The sequence below is a fragment of the Colobus angolensis genome, unplaced genomic scaffold (assembly GCF_000951035.1).
Source record: "Colobus angolensis palliatus isolate OR3802 unplaced genomic scaffold, Cang.pa_1.0 Scaffold5, whole genome shotgun sequence".
In the NCBI taxonomy this organism is placed as follows: Eukaryota; Metazoa; Chordata; class Mammalia; order Primates; family Cercopithecidae; genus Colobus; species Colobus angolensis.
The window spans coordinates 6567748-6576109 of record NW_012118487.1 but is presented as its reverse complement, the minus strand read 5'-3'; the positions used below and the strand labels follow the sequence as shown (position 1 = coordinate 6576109).

Sequence of the window (8362 nt, the reverse complement as noted above, 5' to 3'; positions counted from 1 at the left end):
CACCCGCCTAACACTACATGTTCAGAAAGTCATGCGGAGACAATTTATCTCCCTTGAATTCATCTAATTTTCTCTTACCCCTTTCCACCATTTCAGAACGGGGTGTCATCATCTGCTCCCTTGCTTTGCCTCCAGCCTGGCCAGCCCTGATCCATTCTCCCTTGCACTCTCTTAGGTGTGGCCACATGAAACTCTTGGAAATCCACAAACATATATGTTCTCTCTCATCTGAGCCTTCCAGGGTCTAGACAAGCTTTCTTCCACATCACTACACATTGCCAAAGGAGGGAATATCTTGCTAAATCTACCCTGTTACTCAAATCATCATTTAGCTGTTACTTCTCACAAATTTTCAAAGCAAAACAAAGTTCATTGCCCCTGCCCCGACCCGCCACGTAGGCTCTTCCTCACCACCATGCTTGCCTGTCTTGTAGCAGGACTTAAATTAGGATGTTCTTTTTGGTCTCTGTCTGTCTGTCTGTGTCTCTGTGCCTCTGTGCCTGTGTCTCCTTGTAAGTTATTTGGAGGAATAGCCATGTCTCGAGCAAACAGTCTTCAAGATGCTGAAACCACGTGGTAAGGTAAAGTTTGGTAGAAACTGGTAGGGAAGGAGGGCAATGGGGAAAAGTAAGGAAAGTCAGATAAGAAAATAACGGTAACAGTACAGGAGAAAAAAGATGAGGCCCTCGAGTAACCTTGATCGACATAGACCAGAGCATATATGAACCACATAGAAAAATGTTGGTATGACTTGGTAAATCATGTAATCACAGGTGCTACTTGAAGGGCAAGTAATACGCAACTCAAAGTTTCATTTCTTAGAACATTATGACTATTTAGTCCAGCATTATGGAAATTTTCAAAAAGCAAGAAGGTTATATATAACTTACAAAATAAACTACACAATTCTCAAACAAGTACAGTATATTAACAATTAACATTGTTTAATTGTTTAAAGGTGAGGTTGATATGTGAGATGGTTTTAATTTGTAGGAATCTGAATGTTTAATTGAGCCTTGAAGACAAATATCCACATTTCTTCCTCATGCACTTTTAAAAGAAAAATCAGTGAACAGGTTTTGATTTCTGTTGTAACATGGGAGCATACAGAGAAGCTGGAAAAGCAAGCAGGAGTGTATTTGTCACTTAAGGTCCTCGTTTGTTTCCTGACCCCTTTAAGGCCAGTTTCTATCGTAATATTCGAATCACCAAAAATGTGCATGTTTCACTTATCTGGTTTTTGTGACCAAAGAATAAGTAAGTCCAGCAGCAGTCCTGTCGTTTGTCTGACATATCTTGGATAGATTCATCGAGGACCTGCCTATAGGTAATGATGGTGTGGTTTATACTGTCCATTTAAAACAGGAATATTCAAGAAAGCTTCCATCCCCAAGGCAAGCACACTTCTCTGTCAGCTAACAAGGTGACTTTCTTTCATGCTTTAGCTCCTTTTGAAGCCTGTTCCTCACTATGCCCTATCCTCTCTCTACCTCTGAATTAAGAAGAAATTGACTCTGGTTTTTAAGTTCTGTCCACACCTCCCAGGGGATCTTCTTTAAACAGAAGGCGATCGCCGGGGACTTAGGCTTTTTTTTTTTTTTTTTAAATAATGAAACTATATAATGAAAAAGATGCTTGTTATGAGCATGGAAAGACATGCTTAAAATAAGATTCAAACAATCTCTAAGTAAATTTTTCTATTTCTTTAGATTCAATGTAATGCTGATCTTACAAGTTTATCCTCTCCTCCAAGAAAAATGTACTTATGTTATATTCACATTTTAGATGGCAACCTTTTATTCCTTAAGATTTGAGTAATGCAATCCGTGGTATAATCCCACATTATATACTTAATATCTAAAACAACATTGGCTGCAATACAGTTTGATCTTTAAATTCATGGAGCATGACACTTCTCCTTTAAATGTTATTTTCTCAAAGCTCTTTCATTTTGAACTCACTGCCAGAAATAAACCAAATGGCTGTGTCCATGATGACGTTTAAATTAAAATAGATTAAATTAAAGTCACTTAAATTTCATAAATTCATCAAAACTCTTAAAAGTCTTTAGATCCTGGTCTCTGTAAACATGAGGGCAGAAGATTACCAGAGACTAAGTGGGTATATTTATAATAATTTAGAACAAAAATTGATTTACATTTTTGATACTATAATAATCTTATGTAAAAGCTACATGTATCAGTTGCTTCACTATGGATAGCAGCATGCAAGTTTTGAACAACAACAAAAAAGAGAGATCTTGATCTTAATGAAAGAATCACACAGATAATAGAAAACTATTTTATATTCGGAATGTACGAAGTTACAGAAGGAAAAAGAAACTAGGAAGCAAAGTAAAATAGCTTTCAGGTATCCATAAGCTACAAATAAAAGGAATAAATTTCTTTTTATTTTGTAGGGATTTATTTGTACTTTGCATCATTAAGAGTAATTCTATTTATGCCCTGCATTCTAACTGGAGCATTGTGGCGCTTATGTTTGTCTACCAAGATTCTAAACTAAATAAGATGTTGAGACCACTGCAGACATTTTTCAGAACATTTTGATGTTTTAAAATGGATGGTCAATCATTTCAGGGAAACAATGAGCTTCCCATTCTTTTGAATTGGTCCTCAGGAGTTTGGATTGAAACAAAACTTTGGTTCTGTTACAAATTAGATTTTTTTTCAGATGATAACAAATTAGAGCCACATATTATGATTTGTAATTGGCATGTATATACACATTTATAAGGAAATTTTGGAGAAATATTCCAACTGTAACTTTAAAGAATATTCTTAGATCTGTACTGAGCATTCTGTGTAAATGGACTGTGTTAATGTGTTTGACTAAGAGTTATGGTTGGAATCATTCTCAGATCCGTTCTGCTACTGTGCAAATAGATAAAGCCTTAGGTACCTTTATGCTCCGCTAAATATTACTAGTAAAATTCCTTGTGTTATTAACATATCATAAAATAATATTTGCTTTCAGGCCCAGTATATTCAGAAAACATAAAAACTGCACTACTTCAGATTTAATTGACCACAGGGTTAGTCCACATTGATAAAATCTGAATTATGGAAGAATTTAAAAGAAATGCTGGTTGTTCACTCTAGTGAAGGCGCCTAATAGATTATTAAATGCAATGAATATGACTGATTTGTTAAGAACCTTGCTGCAGTAATGTCCTTGAGTTCATGCCATGGAACTACTTTAAAAGTAAGGTCATTGCAGAATAGATTGTTTTGGCGACTTAGCAATTAACTGCTGTAAATAGTGTCTAAGACTAATGTACCTCATTTTCTATCTCTAGTTAATAAAATGACATTGTTTCCCACATATTTGACATCTGAAATTTCTCTTTCTTTTAAACAATTCTTGTAATCTATTCAGTTTTTCCATGTAGATAAAAACATTTATTTCAACCAAGAGCTTATAAAATAATCACACATACTAAAATTTGTGTTGTCTAGATTAATGTTATTCTCTACCCCATTTTAATGCATTAACCTTGACAAAAGAACATTTCAGACTCCTTTAAAAGCAATAAACTTTTAATATCAACTGATGTTTACGAAGATTCTTATTCTCAGTGAAATTTTATTTTCATTAACATCCAAGTATACTCTTTTAACTCCTTTTGTATTTTTAAAATATTTATAATACCATTCATGAATCACTCCACTGCATCATCATACATTAACTTTGTTTTTTAAAACAATATCAGTAAATTCCCTCATGTGTATTGCTTGATTTGAGCAACAAACCTCAAAACAAAACCAACAATAGAGTCAGCATCCCACTTCACAAATAAAAGTGTGAGGCTCAGAATCTCCGCCAGCTCCCAGGCCAGCCTTGGCTCTGGTTCAGGGCCATTTTCTGATGTAAACCTCAGAACTCATTCTGTGTCATCCAGTTGCTGCTCTTTCTAAAGAAGAGAATATTGAGCACGAAGGATGAGATGTATCTTTTAACCACCCTCTCCTACCTTAATGCTAAGCCTTACATACTGAAAAACCCTCGCTATTGTGGAATTATTGTACCTTTCCTGGTATGATTTACAACAAAACACACCTTTGCTCTGCTAAAGCATTCAAATCACCCACTTCAAATTGACTGTGCCCCACTCTTTCCCGGTTCAAGCACATAGTCGAAAAAACAAAAAAACCAACAAAAAAAAAACAGGGCATGTTAGTCTCCTATATAACAAATTTTCCAAGAGTGAGTGAGGGACAGTCTCTCTTTCCCTGTTGCCCAGAACAAGTTGGGCAGAAATTTTGCTTTAGTTTGTGCAGCTCCAGTATGGTGTTATTTTCAACAGAACTTATCACTTATACTCCTGTGAGGGAGCAAAGATGCGATAAGATAAAAGAAATGAAGCTTCAAGTTATCTTTCTAATCCTCCTACCTGGGATTACTTTCAAAGAGTGTGTTTACTCTTATCTCAGGGGAAATTCCCCTTCCTCTGGACTACAACATTCAGATAAAGTATTTTAGAAAACATGGTATACTGTTTGTGATGGTAACAAAAATATCTATCTTTTGAGAGTCTCTTACATAGAATACTATATCAAATATATTTATTCTTTTAGCTTATTTCTGGACCCTTACTCCTTTTCCAAAGACAAAGTGTCAATGGAGAACAAATAAATTTTTCTTCTATATGCTCAAAAGATTGTCTGAGGTGGGCTTTTCATCACAGCTTTCAGATTCTAGTTTAAGCTTTAATTTTGTGTGTGAATAAGTGATTGCCAATACAAATGCAGTTCTGCCATAAAACGACCAACAGCTGATCAGTTATCCCATTAAGCACATTTTTAAGCTTATCTTGCCTTGAAGTAAGAGTATTTTATAGAAAGAAATGAACACACAGGTTATCTGCAAACTATATATCTCAGACAAAAACCTATTTTTCCATGCAAGAAAGTGACATCCAAAGGATTAAAATTATATATTAGTTTTCTAATCTTAAAAGGAGAAAGGTTTAATGCAAATATCACACTATTCTAAATAGCAAGGAAGAAAAAAGGCAACAGTTTTAAAAATGCCAAAAACTTCCTATTTCCTCAACAACATGCAATCAGAGACAGAGTTTCAAGGACAAAAAGCATGTGTGTGTGCATGCATTTCAACTCTAAAAAGAATAAAAGAAACTTCTCACAGCTGGAGTACAGTAGTGTTCTACTCAACAGAAGGACATGCAGGGAGTTGAAGTAGATTTTCATTTCTGAGTACACACATTTGTATTATTTTCAAGAGGTTTTTAATTTAATTTCATGTATATATGTAGAAGCCAGGATTCTTGCAAACATTTTTTAAGGTTTCAATGTATACCAACTTACATCACAATTTCTAGATTTAACTGAAAGCTTTAAAAGAATTGAGTGAGAATCAAACATCTAAATAAAGATTTCCCTTGATCTTCCATGTTTTCGTAGAAACAGCAAAGAAAAAAGTTGCTGGTTTCTGTTAGAAGCAATTAGTGAGCCATTTCATCTCTTTGAGGGTGAGATTTATTACTTGGGAGTTAAGTGTCCCTTTCTTATTCCTAATAACAGCCACCTGAAATATCTTTATCTAGTAACTTAACACATACTTTGAGTATAGCCCTGAATTTGACTTGCCACATCACAACCAAACAGAATCGATTCCGTTAAATATAATTTGGAGATATTGATGTGTTTGCTGGTGTTTTGTTTAGACTTCCTTTTAGTATGTTATTTACTGCTGATTTCACATTCATAGGCATTTCATTTTACCCCTGGTTCTGGGATTTTAAAAATCATGCTTCAGATTATATGCAAATATTGAAACAAGAATGTAAAATAGTTCTAAACTCTAAATGTTTTCCCTTACCAAAGTTCCAGAAAAGTGCATCACTCAAATTGTATAGAGTAAAAAATATAGAGAGAAAGTTGCTCTGTTTTCTTTTTCAAATTAAGATTAACCAAATTATCTTAGAAGTGACTGATACAAAAGTGGGGGGAACCAAATAGAAATCATGAACGTATGTGTTTTCTAAAATATGTTACTTTCCATTCAGTAAATGTTAGGTACTTCTTCCTTAGAAGTACCTATCCTGCTATGGATAGAAAGGAAAAGAATGAGTTGACTCCAACTCTAAGAAGTTAGTAGAACAACTTCAATTGATAAGGGAAAGACACACACACACACACAGAGAGAGAGAGAGAGATAAAGGTTACTAACAATAAAAGAAACTGTTTTTCAAAATTAATTGGAAGGTAGGAAGTGCTTGTAAAGGGTAGACTAGAATAGGTCAGACTCGGGCCAGATTGGTCAAGTGAGACCTGGAAAATGTTATTTGGCTGTGAACTGATGGATGATGCAGGCAGAAGAGAAGGTACAGAAGACCATTTGTTGTCAGTTGGGTTCTCTGGAAGCAGAGGCTTAGATGGAATTTGGGGCTCAGGATGTTTATTTGGAATGCACACTTAAGCAGGATTGGACAGTGGGAGGAGTCAAACCATAGTGTGAGCCTGACAAAGCCTGAGCCAACCCAGCAGGATGTCAGGAACCTGCATGTCCCATCACAGCATCTTGCATTAGGCCAAAATGGATCTTTAGACTCTTCCTGGGTTGATCACCAGGAGTGTAAAGGACTTGACCTTGGTCTAGGTGGCCTTCTGCAGCTGAGGCTGTCCATGAAGTTTTTGAGACTGTTGCTGACCACACCACGGATAGACAGCAAGTCCTTACTTGAAGGAAGACATGGGTGGCCCAGCCTCACATCTGCCATACTAATGCATGAGGAAGAGCACAAGTCAGACGTTGGAGGAAGGCATAAGCAAGGTGTATTTGGGGTGGACAATCACTAGTGAGGAAATCCTGGAGTTGAGGGTCATAGCAGATCGCGATCTCAAGAATACAGAGCACCGTGCTGGGAAGGTGCTTAAATGCTGGTGTGAGGATTTTGCTCTTTATAGGGGAAGAAGTGTAAATTAAATGAGAATGTGGCAAAGCAGCACTTGGGAAAGATTTTGTATGTGCTTTTGAAGGCCGTGTATCTATTAGGAAAATAGGGAGAGGTGAGGAAAGCAGGATGATGAAGCTTGTTACAAGTGACTTCTGCTGCTGAGCATGGTGGCTCACACCTGTAATCCCAGCACTTTGGAAGTCCGAGACAGGCAGACCACTTGAGGTCAGGAGTTTGAGACCAGCCTGGCTAACATGGTGAAACCCTGTCTCTACTAAAAATATAAAAATTGGCCAGGTGTGGTGGTGTGCAACTGTAATTCCAGCTACTTGGGAGGCTAAGGCAGTAGACTCATTTGAACCCAGGAGGCGGAGGCTTCAGTGAGTCATGACTGACACACACCACTCCAGCCTGGGCGACAGAGCAAGACTCCATCTAAAAAAAAAAAAATTATTCCTGCACGAAGATATGAAAGATAGTATGTTAGAGCAAACACATCTTAAACTATCAAAGTATTTCCTGAAAATATGCTGTTTAAACAAGTAATTTTGGGCAAAAAGAGACTTTCAACCAAACAGGAGGTTATTCAAAACTTTTTTTTTTTTAAATTCATGTCTGCTCTGCGACCAGAAGTTGGCACATATTTGACTCATTCCAGTCAATCAACTGGCCCCTCATTTACCAAATGTTTACTGAGTACCTACTAAGTGAATTAATTTTGTTCCCTGTTATGAGCAGCTCACAATGTAATGAGGGAAATAAAATGAATAGATAATTTGTAATACAGCATTATCACGATAGGAACACAGGAAATGGGCAGTGAGGGTGGTAATAATTCCACCTGGAAGTGACTCTCCAGCTAAAAACTTTGTGGTCTAAGATAAAATGATAAAGAAACATTAAAGGAAGTAATAAGACTACATCCATATTTTAGAAAGGTGACCTGTGATAGTTAGAAGATGGAAAACCAAGTTGGAAAGCTATTGCAAGAGCTCAGAGAGTAGAGAAAAGATGGCAATTAAGATTTATTGAGCACCAATTATGTGCCCCTCTCTGTTCTAATTATATATATACATATATATATATACACACACACACACATATATAATTTAATCTTCACAATAAAGTTTAAAATGAATGATAATGTTTGGATTTTTCTTATAATTATATCAACTCTATGTTGGCTTCTAACATTGACAAACTCAGGTGATTAAGAATTGTGGTTGGCCGGGCGCGGTGGCTCAAGCCTGTAATCCCAGCACTTTGCGAGGCTGAGACGGGCGGATCACGAGGTCAGGAGATAGAGACCATCCTGCCTAACACGGTGAAACCCCCATCTCTACTAAAAAATACAAAAAACTAGCTGAGCGACGTGGCGGGCCCCTGTAGTCCCAGCTACTCGGGAGGCTGAGGCAGGAGAATGGC

General features: G+C 36.7%; 1 long non-coding RNA gene across 1 annotated transcript in view; it reads right to left on the bottom strand.

The window, feature by feature from the left end:
• Positions 1-3539: 3539 nt before the first annotated feature.
• LOC105524363 overlaps positions 3540-8362 on the bottom strand; it is a 91627-nt gene continuing 86804 nt past the window's right edge. The window contains exon 3 of the long non-coding RNA XR_001003745.1: positions 3540-3931. This is a non-coding gene — a long non-coding RNA (uncharacterized LOC105524363). The remainder of the gene's footprint in view (positions 3932-8362) is intronic.